Source organism: Antrostomus carolinensis, unplaced genomic scaffold (genome assembly GCF_000700745.2).
Source record: "Antrostomus carolinensis isolate BGI_N321 unplaced genomic scaffold, ASM70074v2 scaffold3924, whole genome shotgun sequence".
NCBI lineage: Eukaryota > Metazoa > Chordata > Aves > Caprimulgiformes > Caprimulgidae > Antrostomus > Antrostomus carolinensis.
In genome coordinates this window covers 24,535-38,419 of record NW_010309914.1, presented here as the reverse complement: position 1 = coordinate 38,419, position 13,885 = coordinate 24,535, and positions in this window count along the sequence as shown.

Below are 13,885 nucleotides of genomic sequence, written 5' to 3'. Positions count from 1 at the left end.
GTCGTAAACAAAATTTGAGGTGGTTTGGTTTGGTTTGGTTTGGTTTTTTTTCTTTTCCTATGGAAAAAACCTTCTATTTTGAAAAGAAAACTGTTTTCATTCCTCCCTTGTGCCATTGCTGGAATACTTGGTATGGAATGGACTGGAAATGGTGAGCATACACTGCAACGTGTAGAAATGCCAAAGAACTGAAGAGGCTGGCACTTTTGTCTTGAATCAGAGGGTAACAGCAGAAACGATGGAAGGATATCCTGGAAAAGCTTGTAATGAAGCCTGTTCTTCTCCTGTCACAACACAAGCGCAGCCATCTTAATGCAATCTGAGGCATGCCAGCTCTTTAACTTCTAAAGAAAATGGTTTCAAGTGTCTGTATAACTAGGCTGTGGTGTTCTTTGCCATCAAAGGCTGTTAGAGCTATGAATAACATAAGGTTCAAAGAGCAAACAGCCATCTCTATAAAGAGGTGACAGTTAGTGCTGCCACTTCCTATATGTATTTATGTATGTCTCTAGTTAGTGTGTATATGCTATATATCACAGAATGGTCTGGGGTGGAAGGGACCTTAAAGATCATCTAGTTCCAACCCCCCTGCCATCAGCAGAGACCCCTTCCACTAGACCAGGTTGCTCAAAGCCTCATCCAGCCTGGCCTTGAACACTTCCAGGCCAGCTTGGATGAGGTTTCATATATATATATATAAATATATATATAGAAAAAAAAAAAATGTAGTGGTAGGATTTGGGACCTGAAGACCCAGCTCGATAACATGGTCATCACTCCCCTGCGTAGTCACTGACTGGGGAGATCCAGTCCCCTGGATGACTCACAGTGCCCAAAAGCCTGGGTTGTGGTAAAGGCAATGGTCATGCAGAGCATCTGGGGGATGATAAAGCTCTAGGCACAAGCATACAGGGGTGAGGAAAGCTGTAGAAATGCTACTGTTGCACTCCAGGGTCACAAGTTCTTTGGTGTGTTGCCACCGTACAGTGGCCATATCCTTGTGGATAAATCGCAGGAGGGCATGTCAGGGGCTGGGGAGAAGGGATAACCATACAGCTCCTCTGGTTCTCTCAAAGGTAGTGTTGGAGCAACGGCGCTCACTCCAATTTTATCCCACAGAGAATGTAAAACAGTTTGGCAGCTTGGTGTTCTGTAGTGTCTCACTTAATATGCTCAAGCTGCAAAACAGCAACTTATTTCTGCCTGTAATCTTCAGCATACTACCTTTTTTTTTTTGCACACCAGCCTGTGCAGCCTGAAGCTTCCCACTTCTGGCAGAGGCACAGCTTTACATCATCTAAGGAAAGGCTGTTGTCTCTCCATTCAAAATGCCAGACCTTATAGTTTCACAGACTCAGTAGCCCTTCTCCAGAGCCTTGTTCAGTTCCAGGTGTACCAGGCATCTGCAAAGGACTTCTGTTCATCACTGCGGGTGCAGAGGACCTGGCAGGTTTCAGACAAAGCACAGCACAAGACAGGCAATAGTTTACCATTTATGTTTGTGGGAAGCCCAGGGGAAAAAGAGCCCATGAGGTGCACACAACTTTACTTTGACCATCCCAAAGTCAGTATGCAGTGTGTCAAAATTCTCAAAAAAAAAAAAAAAAAAAAGAGTATTTTTTAGTTTTGCTGATGAAAGGATAGAAGCGAGCAAAATCATAGCAATGTATCTTTTCATCAAGGGCTACTTTCTACTACAGACAAATGGTATTTGTCCTGCTGCCAAAAAGCACGTCTCTGGGGATCAGGGACTGGACAGCTTGGTCCTGGCTAAGATCATGAGCTCCCCATCTGTTCCTTTTCCTAGCAGCTCACTTGTGCTCCCATACAGATCTGATATGAAAACCTGCTCTCTGTAGATGGTCCATCTTTTGGTGCATGGTGTAATATGAATACTCGAGGTATGCACTTGGTGGTTCCAGTCATTTTCTTGTTAGTATTCAATACAACTGTGGAAAAAGCACCTATTACATTTGAAAGCTGTTGTCATCCCATCAGTGATCACTTAGCCAACCCAGAAGTGGGTTCCCACTTGATACTCACAGCCATGTAACACGTGACAGGTTTGAATATTTTCCTTTTTGTCCAGGTATATACATCATTGGTGAAATATCTCTTTTTCCTCCAATGAGAACCATAAACCAGTATGTGGACAGGCAAGTAGAGGCCACTATATTATACAGAAAGGGATCTACTCAGCGATAAACCTTCACCTTTTCAACTCTCACACTGTGTGACAGGCCATCACCATAATCTTTATTTCTACGTTGGTCTGCAGGCCTTCCTCAACATTTTTACATCTTGCTGGCAATAGTAACTCAGTTCTTATTGCAAATCAAAGATCTCCTGATGGTCTGTGTCCATGTCAAGCACTGCTTTTTTTCCTTAAGCACCATCTTGTGCACCCTGTCATAATGCTGTTGTGGAAGAGGGTCTACATAACAGTAGTAGCGTTATATATACAACACTACATAGCAGTGTTGAAAAAATGGAGGAAATAACTTTTGGAGACCTCAATACCCAACACTTAGGGAAGACTGCTTAGTTTCGTGGGTAAAAAAATTTAGAGAGTCCATGAAAACAAAACTTCTAATTACATATCAGTTTAGCACCCTGGGTGATTAATTGCATATCCATTTTTTCTTTCAGAAGCTGGCTGACAACCAATCAGCCATCGTAGCCTTTGGCGTTAGAGAAGTGTAGCCCTGAAACTTTGTGTCATTAAGCAGCTGAGTAAAGTCCATGTGTCCCCTTTAAGCTCCCATTCTCCTTTAGTTTTCCTTTCCACTTCTTCATCCCATGGGGCATCTGGCACTAACTCCATGGCAAAAATGTCATTTGGGCCATGTGCCCAGTTTTCTGCATGTGTCCCATCTCATAGAGAAGAGGGCCCTGCCCTGCTTCTCGGGTTTTGCTCACAGACATGCAGTGCTGCTGCTGGCTTACATTACAGGTTTGTTCATGGTACAGACCATGCTTCCAGCCTCTATGTTTGAGGTGCTTTTCCACATAGATCATGCACTTTTTCACATAAAATCAGAGCCAAACAATCTGGGCTCCCCAGACCCACGCAGCAGTCTGCAGCTGGTGCATCTTCTTCTCGTGGCAGTGTTAAGTGCAGAGTCACACGGCAAGCAGAGCCGGCAATAATATTTACAGCTATAGGTGTGATTATAGTATGTATGGCAAAGCTCAGAAAGGTTTCTCACCCCAAATACCTTCCTGACCTCCCTAACACCATAATGATGATCACTGTGTCAGAAGAGGAAAGGGGTCTTGGGCTATCTAGGACTGTTGCTTAAGAATCCCCCAGCATTTTTTTCCACTCAGATAGGAGAACAATGAGTAAGTTAACAAGCAGCAGGTCCTTGAACAAGGGGATCCCACTGTGACCTTCCTAGGCACAGACCATTATGGTTTTTACTCTCTTTTTTTTTTCTCTTTTGTTCCACTCAGCAGTTCTGCATCAGTCAGACCCCTCACTGCTGTAAGCGCTGTGAGATCTCCAGCAAAATGGAGATCATCAGTAGTGGTTTTGGGCTCAATCATACAGCACCACTTCTTGTGTGTAACATTAGAAGGAGGAGTAAGAGTAGCTGCACAGAAAGTCTGATCACATCCCAGCTCTCTCTTAGTTTGTACAAGTGTACTGACCCAGTCCTAAATTTTTTCTGAGTTTATAGTGCTTAAATTAACAGTGGAAGACTCTAGCTGAGGCTGTGAATGCTGACAGCTTCGAGACACAGCTGAGCAAAATCACCAGGGTCAAACATATGGCATAATTCATCAGAAACTTGCTCTACACCCTGAACAAGTGCTTTGTGAGCTTCATGCAGCAATACCTCATCCAAATTAATAAACCTGTATTCTTCCATATATTACCTAGCCCCAAACCTCTGGATGTGCCATCCCCACTGCCACACATGCTCTGTGGAAGCCGCAGGTCAGGCTGACATCCCCTCCACAACCTCTCTTACATTTAAGGGTGGGGTAAAGACAGACTTTCAAATACACACCCTGGAGACTCGGGACAGCAGCTGCTTCCTCCATAAGCACGGTCTAACAGAACACTCTTGACTGCATGCTGGGTTTTCTGCCTCTTCTTTGCTGTAGTGACCGACGGATAAGAAGACATACAGCAAAGACTGCATCTCAGGTGTAGCTGTACAGTCCCTGACCACCATGGGCAAATGGAGCTCATCCCACCACCTGCCACTTTCTGCGTGACACCTCCACATCAGTCAGCTCTTCTGGTTTGCAAGGTCATTTTTTCCAGATGTCCCTGGGACTTGGTTATTTTGACCCAGCACTGTTGCATTTTCTCTCCACTTCTTTCAAAACTACAGATTAGAGCAAACAACCTGCAGATGGAGCTCATGATGCACAGACCTCACTGTACTTTAGGTTAACTCCCACCTAGGGAGGGAATCCCAGCTGTGTCTGAAGATATGGTCCTCTGAAGAATACTTCCTCTTGCTTATCTAAGGAAAACTGAAGCTACATGTAACACTCCGCTTTCTGGAATGGAAAAGGAGCATTCATAAGGTCCTTCAAAGCATTCAAAGGAGCATAGCACCTATTTGGTTACCTACTTGTCGAACTGGGTTTACAGCACTGTAAAAAGCTACAGGATGCAGAGACATGTCATTAACAAGTAGACCATCCTGTAGCCAGCTCCCAGGCTGTGCTCCAGCATTCAAGGAGTGATTGTTTAAAGCTGCTATTTCCTGCACAGAGTACTCGATTAGTTGATATTTTCTTTGCAACATGTGTTTATCTCATTATGATACTTACTTTCCCCTACTACAAAACTTACAGTTCTGTATTCACCTAATAAATACTCTTCATTTTATGGGGCATCAATGCCCCAAGGCCCATGAGGACCTAATATTTGGGCAGCTGGCTGCAAGATATTTTGCTTTGCAGTTCTATGCATAAAGCAATATATATTTTGATACCTGTACAGCAACACTTTCTGTTCTGGGGCACAGAATTACACATACACACTCAGCATAGCTGTAGACATGTTATGGGGAGTTTTTTTAGGTTTATTTTTTACATTCTGAAAATGAAGTGCTGTCTTAGGAGCTCTCAGTTTCATTTTCAAAGTGAATATGAGGTAAGATGTGGAAAACATTCTTTAAGTTAAAGGAAAGGTCTATATATCAGCCCGATTATTGCTTAATTATGCCTTTAAATCGTGGAAGTGTTTTGTTGATTGTGCAGCTGTGTGCACATATATGCAGGTGTATGCACACTTTCAACCATGAATATACTGCTTTGTTTCTCTGCTTTGACCTGTTAATCCACTTGAAACTCAAGCTTATGCTTTTGCTGGACACAGTCTGCTGAAACTGCAGTCTTAGGACATTTTGAGTGACTCGTCTGTTTATGCTGAGTACCTGTTTCAAATCCAGTTTCTTGTAACACTTAGAAATGAGATAAGCAAGCTAAGAATAGCCTACGATATGAATCTACCTACAGGTGATTGCTCAAGGGAAGTCTAATTGAGATTAAGCTCCTGGAACAGCAGATCAAAACTCACCTGTGCTGGCCCGAGCGATGAGAGCTTGGATGCATGGTGGAAGGCTCACCTGCTCCCTCAGACTCGAGGCAAAGGCACTGAGCCTCCCTTTTTGTAGGGATCATGTTTATAGCCCTGGATATAAAGATATGCTTGCTGAATTCTTAACTGCCTGGTCAATATGCAATGTGTGCAGTACTTTGGTTTAAATGCAAGACATGGACTCTGACAAAAATTGATGTCTCTGTGAACTGCAAAATCTTCATACATAAGGAAGTTTTTAAGAGCTGGCGTATGTAATACAAGCAGAGCAGAGTCTGCTCCAAAAGGGCAGTTTCAAAAGGGAAAGATTTACCCAGCAGCTTCTTACAGTTTCTTCTGTTTGGCAATTGATTATTATGTTTTCATGCAAAAGCCAGTCCCTTGAAAATAGATTTCCTTGATTTCATTTTATCTTGTATCTTTTCTCCCACCAGACATGGTCAAGTCTGTTTCGCTACTGCTGGCTCTCCTCTGCTCTGCCATTGCTTCTCCTGTGCTTTGAGTCCAGTTCAAGCTTCATTGTTCCTCGTGGGGCAGCACTACATTGTGCTGAGCTGCTTCCTTTGTTCATCTTCATCCTCAAGCCCTCCTCTTCCACCTTAGCTGTGCTCCAAAACATCTCCTTCAAACTTTTGTCCTGCTCCTGAGTCTCACAAGTGGTTTTGCTGGGAGTTGAACTTAAACAGAAACCAGCCTTAACCACAATTTTCTCCCTCCCCCTTGTCTCCCCCAAGCAGAAACTGAACCTGGATCTGTATTTCAAAGTTTTGAGTGGGATCTCCAGTCCCAGGGGAACCTGAACCACATATTTTTTTTGTTGGGTGCCTGTCTCCCAGCTGCCTCTTTTCTTTGAGAGCCTTTTTCTGGAGGTCCATCCAGTGCAGAATAAAGTAGGCAATATCTCTGGCTCAACCCAGTGTTGCCAGGTTTAGCTCCAGCCCCAGCTTGAGTCTGTAGGCTCTGACAGGAGTTGACCAAAAGGCTTGGCTCCCAAACTGACAGCTGTCCTGGGCTGGAGGTATGTTTGCCCTTCGAGCAGAGCAGAGTGGGATGCTGGGTTATGAACTGGCAGAATGAAGCAGCTCAACACAAGGCAGCTGGGTAGCTAAATCTCTCCCTAGACAGAGCAGAGTCAGGGAAGGTCTGAGACTGATTTGCTCTTATAAATTTCTTTGGGGGAGGAATGGCTGAGCCATCAGCTTGTGATATGGTAGGATGACATTTCTTTGCAACAAACCAGAGGAATATTGATGTGAAATCTTATAACTTATTAATTCCTCTCCTTATTCCCCAACCGTAAATAACCACTGCCATTCCCTTAACACCTCTTCAAGAAACAGCAATCCAGACTGCTCCGTAACAGCAAGGCAGTAACATCCTAATTGCTCTTGTATGCTGGGGTAATTCTAATGGGGTCTGTGGAAAGATGATTTATTTTCCAGTGTTGGAAACACAGCTGTAAGTGCACAGACCTTCTCTGTGCTTCCTCCTGAAACAGCTCTCTTGGCTTCTCAGGTGTCTCGCTGTAAAACAGATGAAACCATTTTCTCTCTCTAAATTAACAGATTTGCCTGAGAACTGTCATCTGCTCTCACGAAGCAGTCAGACAAGGAGACATGTCGTGAAGCACTGATGCTCTGCAGATTCTCTTCTGCTGCTCAAAACATATAGACAAGTATTAAACAATTTAGGCTCAAGGCCAAGCAAAATTAACTACTGAGATTTCATCCTGACTTACTCCTAACCTCTGACCTTCCAACAGCATTTGCCTCCTGCTGCCCAATTTGCCCAGCAGTAAAATGTGGCTGGTTTCACAGAAATGTAGCGGTACTCAATGAATGAAACCTTGATCCCTCTGAAAGATGCTGGCACTGGGTTTAGGACTTTGCCATGTTTGTGAAGAACTTTGAGTAAAGGAATAGAATGAAAGGTGCCATCAAGTGTTTCCTCCCCTTGAAGACTGGGGTGGTGTTTGGGGTGGGAGGGGGAGAGGAGAGGATGACAGGATCTCTCTTCTGTAGGAAAAGGCAGAATTCAAGCTGTGCTTGAAATGACTACAGAAAAGTTCTCTAGACACTTGGACAGGCCGCTGAGAGGTAGCAAATGGGCAAGAGATGCAATGTTATTATGCCAAAAAAATTACCCTGGTTAGCTGTTGTGGCACCTAGGTAATTAAAATCCTGTCTCTGATTAGGCCAAGGTTGTTCCCCAAAGACAAATGTGAAGGTGTGCTCTTTTAGAGTATGGAGTAATGGTTCGAGGTTACAGATCTGACTGTATAACTGCTTTCATCTTCTAAAATAAGAAAAACGTGAATGAAAGAAAACCTCAGACATCCATTAGGGAGAGAATTGGCTGGGTAGTCCACAGGTACAGATAGTTTAATCTCTTTTATACTCTATCAAAAGTAGATTTCGTGCCTGGCCATATATTTCTCTCTAATCATCCTTTCACAGCCTAGATCACACCAGCTACAGTCTGTTCAGGGACAGAACACCTATGACATCTGGAGTAGCTTCCCCAGCAAGAGGATTGCCTCGCAATCAAGCAGCTACCTTGGTTTTGCCTCTATGCTGGAAGATAATTGGGCTTCATTCTTCTTATGACTGTAAGCCCAATATATGTGCAGCTGTGCCCAGCTTCCAATGTCCAGTATCCAGCAGCATTTTATGATAGCTCTTCTCCAGTCCCGAAGAGCTGCTCTGTGGTGGCTACATGCAGAGAGAAGCAGAGTATCTACAAACAATATTGTTATCTTGTTTAAGGACAATATAAAATTTACAGCAAATCAGATTTCATTGTTGTATCCTGCCTGCCCTCTATCTGGAATTTACTGAAATGTGTCATAGCTGTAGGGTTAACCCAAACCAGTTAAACTCTTAATAATGAGGTGTCTTTGTCTCTACTAGCTGAAAAGACTTAGTGTTCCGTTGTGTTAACAAGCATCCAGTGTCAATGGGATTTCATTAGAAGAGGGTTTTTTTAACTACAGCTCTTGCTCCAATTTGTATTTTGTAACAATCATGTTTAAAGAGGAAAGACGTGTCATGTCTCAAGCCACGAAGGGGGCATGTGTCTAAATAATACAAAGGAACTGAAGCTGTGCAACAGCAGGAGAAGGAAGAGAATGCCAGATGCCCTCCACATCTGCTCAGAGTTTACTAGAAATAGGAATAGTTGTACTGGGACAGACCAAGGCTCCACTTAGCTTGTTATCTGTTGGGTGCATAGAGGAAGAAGCGTAAGAAATCATGCGTGTGTGTATGCGTGTGTGCATATGCACACACACAAACATCTATGTGAGACTATCCTCAGAGGTGCACGGTGGTAAGAGAGAGGCAACAGTCACAGTCTGCAGGAAGGAAAATTCCAACTAGATATTAGGAAAAATTCTTCCCAATGAGGGTGAAGCAGCACCAAAACAGGTGCCCAGAGAGGCTGTGGAGTCTCCACGCCTGGAGGGGCTCAACACTCGAACTGGAAAGGGCCCGAATAATCTGACGTAAGTTGGCCTGGCTTTCTAGGCGTTAAACATAATCACCTCCAGAGGTCTTTTCCAGCCTGAATTATTCTAATAAATATATATGGATATACATACACATGCACATATACATTTTTGAAACACATGAGGATATATATGTGTGTGTGTGGTACACTCCCTCTTCATATTCTGTACAGAAAAGGGTGACTTAACCTGTTGCACAGCTGGCTAGTCTTTTCAGTGAAAAGAGATAAGACTTTTGGACATGGTCCTCCAGACATGCTTGTTCAGCAGTGTTGCTCATGCAAATTTCAATGAAGAGATCGTTCCTCCTGAGTTGAGTGGGGTTTCTGGCATGGGTCATTCTCATGAAAGTGTTTGCAAAATCTGACTTAGAACTGTAATTTAAAGTAAAACTAGAGAAAGCATGCTACAAAACAGATTTCCATGACCAGTGAAGCTTCTGGATGTTTCTTTTGTGAGTCTGAGTAAGTGTTTGGCCAACGGATGAGCTTGGTTGTTGTGCAACTGGAAGGTCAGATATTGGAGAAAGTTATGACCTTTCTTCTGTAAGGAATTGTAGTGTGAAATGAGTGCTGTGTGAGGGAGTGAACGGGCTGTTGTCTCTTAAACTCTGAGTTTAGTTCATGTTTTGGATCCTATTACCATTTGCACAGAAACAGTTTATTTCTACATTCCCTTCAGCCTAAAGCAATTTATAGCTCTTGTTCTTCCCCTTGTGAGTGGGTGGGAAGCTCTTATTTCAGAATACTTTAAATAACCAGACTCAATTTCACCCTCATAAATTTGATCTCCAACACGCATCCCCTTACTAAATAAGCAAATATTTTTCCTAAAACCAGTTTGGCTTATTCCTAGGTTGACCTTTTGTCAACAAAACATGAAGATATTATCGTGATTGGAAACACTTCTCTCAGGCCCATAAACCAGGCAAACAAAAAGGGGAGAGGGGAGGGTGGAAAGGCTGGGGTTTAAAAACCTCATTTTGGAAATGTCAACTGGGCAACCAAACAGCATGAATCATAAAAACCAGTGAAAGAGGCCGAGAGACAATGTGTGAACAGTTACTGCAGTGAAAGAGCTGGTAATCCATTGTATACATAACAAATCTCTCTGTTAAGATGGGAAACAATATTTCACTGAGTGCCACGGCACAGCCAGGGGTTTTCCACGCAGCAGGCTGGGTTCAGATGGCACAGCCTCCTTGGGCGAGCCAGGGTGCCTTGCAGAGGTCCTCAGCTTGTGCACTGCCACAAATGGCTCACACTGGCTCTGCCAGGAGGGACGTCAGGCGGGCACAGGGTCCCTCCTCCAACCCAGCTGTGGTTGCCAGGCTGGTAGGCAATCTTTGTGTGTTGCCGGCAAGGGAGCAGCTTCTCCAAGGCATCTGTCACCTTCCTTTGCCAGTGAAACTAAAGGTAAGGGGTGTTTGCTCTTCATTTCCCCAACAGGAGTTATCTTAGCTAGGGATGCCACTCCTGCTGCCTCTTCCAGAGGTCCTCTAGAGGACCTTCAAACCTTTCCAGCCTCTGCTGGTCCAAGACATCTGAGCATGCAGGTTTGACCCACACAGTGGCAAGATGCCCCAGAACAGCCAAGTGTAGTGGGCGGGCACAAGCTGGTTTTTCCCTTTCCCAGTCCAAGCCCAGGCAGGTGTCAAGTGAGGTGAGTTCAAACAAGCTGCTTCATAAACCTAAGCAAAGTTCTTTCCAGAAGCTGAGAAACGCTATTTCTGTAACTTGGGCAGTTTTAGTGTCAGTGAGAGGAAAGGCCTGTGGTAAGTGCAGGAGAAATCACAGAATCACAGAATGTTAGGGATTGGAAGGGACCTTGAAATGGTTCAGTAAACTTCAGAGTGGCATAATTCCTGCTAGGGAAAGCTTGTTATTTGTCATACAGGTCTTCAGTAGCAGCTGGAAGGTATAATCTTTCTCAGTGAGCTCTCTTGGATGTGCCCTTTCCCAACTGATTCAAACCCCTCTTAGCAGCACTGCTGAGCCAAGAGGCAGCATGGATTGCCAAGTACATGGTGTTGGGGAACCAGGAAGGGCATTACTCACCACCATAAGAAGTCCCTTTTCAAGGGACTGGGAGGCAGTTGGGCACTTCATAGAGCTTTTTCTCACCAACCACTGACACGCCAACCGTCTGGATCAACCAGCAGCTATTAATCCCTCCTCTTCCTTGTGATATTGACTGGGTTGAATAAACCAAACAAGAAGGTTTGGTGAAGAGGAGAGTCCAGTCCAGGCTATGACCTCCTGGAGCAATTTGGGTGTCATATCTGTTCAGGGAACCTTCCTCTCCTGACCTTTGCTTGTGATTTGTCCTCTCCCTTCTAGTGGCATATGCTTGCTGTGAAATACGGACATGTGGGCCATCATCAACCAAAGCATGGAAAGTGAAGGAGAAGGAATGTGCTGAAGTCTGTCGTGGAGTCAGGTTAGGTCTGTTCCACCAGCAGAAGTTGCTCTCTTGTAGCAGAACATCTCAAGGAAGAGGCTGGCTGGGCAGCTACAGGGGTAGGCAGACCAGTGGCTGTTTGAGCTGACCACTCATGTAGCTACTCCATCCTGCTCCCATGTTTTCTTCCTTGCCTTAGATAAGCTACGTCCTGGGCTAGCCCCTGTGCATCACCACCAGTGCTGTCATCAGCTCCAAAATGGCATAGGAGAGCTGGGGGAAGAACCAAATGGTGAATGTACGATGCCACACTAGAAGGTCAAGATGTTACAAAAAATATACCCAGGATCGGGTGCAGGCCAAATAATGCCCATTATCTGCCATGGTCAGTGGAGTGACAGGGGTCTGTCTCTGTTTTCATGTCCATGTTACAGCTTGCTATGGTTTTACTGGATGTCTCTCTGCCATCACAGAGGCTAGAGAGGAGGGGGAGAGGAGAACACAGTTCTTAGCAGATTTAGGGAAAGGCTGAAGCTGTAAATCAAGATCTTCAATGCATTTCATCTCCTACCCTTTCAGTATTTAGCAAGAAAACAAATGCATACACAGGAAATAAGGAACAGATGCACAAACATATCTTGGGACAAATAAATTAACATGCAAGTAAGCAGGCAGGCAAGAGTAGCAATAAAGGGTAATTAGACCACACAGGCACCATCAACATGGGGCTGTATCTCCAAATATTCCCAACAGCCAAGAGGGCCACAGCAAAGTGAACTCTTCCACTTTTGGCGGCGGTGAACCCAGACCAGGACTTTGGCTATGAATACCTGATGCTTTGATGACTGGATGGGTAGTGGTGTTCCCCAAGAGTGAGCAGTCACTGAGGAATATGGGAGAGAACCAGAGAGAACCCTCCAGTTCCCTCCTTTTGAGGCAATTTCCCTCTTTCCACAGCAACTAAGAAAAACAGACAGAATTGAGGGCAGGGATTGGAAAGGAAATCATCTCCTGTAGCTGCTCTTGGGTTTGAGTGTGGCCAGCACCCCTCCTCTCCCACTCTGTATACAGAAAAGTGTTTTTTTTCTACTGGATCTATCAAGGTTGAGATATTCTTCCATTGGCCCTAGTGTTCCATAAATCCCTACCCAGCAGCATCCTAGAACACCAGCCTTCAAGGCTGTGCAGAATGTGCTCCTGCAGTGCCCACAGAAATGCAGTACAGCCTTTATTAACTCCTCAAAGGCCAACAGCAGCCCTCAAGCACTGTAGAGTCTTAGGTGGCAGGGCAGGGTTTGGCTCTCAGTACCTGGATCACCTCAGGACCATAGGCTTACCATGCTCCCATCTTGCTCTCCTAGTTTCTGCCTTGTATGCATTAGACCAGCATCTCTGTAGGTATTTTACTCAAAGCTCTGCCCAGCCTTTTCTGAATAAACTGAAGGCATCACCTGGCACAGTCACCACACTGATTTGTACTTAGGTCCGAGTAAAAATTAAGCTCAGCTTTGACTGTGTGTTTATTTCTTTGCATTCCCCCCGAGTTTTGACTGCGTGCATGGGACTGCGAATGCAGGGAAGTTGTGGTTTGTACTGTACTTTGCACCTTTCGCTAAGCAACTTCGGATACCTTGAGAAGTGCATGGACTGCAGGCTGGCAAATACTGTCCTGCATGAGAGAAGAGATGACTGCCCTGCTGTAAGGACACCTGAGGTGTCACAGCTGTCAGAAAAAAGGGAAAAACAGCAACAAAAACACAACAGTACCTGCATGGCACTTCTGTGCCCAGCTGTTGGAAGGGCAGCTCTGCTTATCAAGTGCTGTGGGAGAGCTGACCCTTTCATGTCAGCAGAGCCCACCACAGCTCCCAAAATGTCCTCACTGCTCCACTGTTGGGCCATGCTTGCCCTTCCATGCACAGCCCTCCAGGCATCTCCTTTCCAGCTGTGCTCGAGGACTTAGATGGCATTTCTTTATCCAAGTCCATTTGCCAAGTTTCCCTAAGGTTGTGTTTGACCAGGGCTTTTGCCCAGGGCCTGGGAAGTCCCTGCTCCTGCTCCCCACTGCCCTCCAAGGTGCCTCAAGGGATTCAGGGAGGATGGACAGCGATGTTACCTGAGCCCAGTGAATTCGAGAACTGTCAAAAAATACTAATGTCATCCCTGTGACAAGCCCACCTCCCACTGCAGAAAGGAAGAGGGGGTCTTCTCCTCCTGCCTCACTTGCTGCAGATGATTGCACTCTGCTTTCCAGCTAGACCAAAGCTTTTGGTTAATATCTGAGTTAATTCCTGTGTTCTCCAGATAGGCCAAAGCTCAGACACTTGGGATAAAATATCTGCAAGGCTTCCCTCCCAAGTTACAAATGACAAAAGCATGCTCTTTCTTTCTTTTACCACTTCCTTCCAACAACA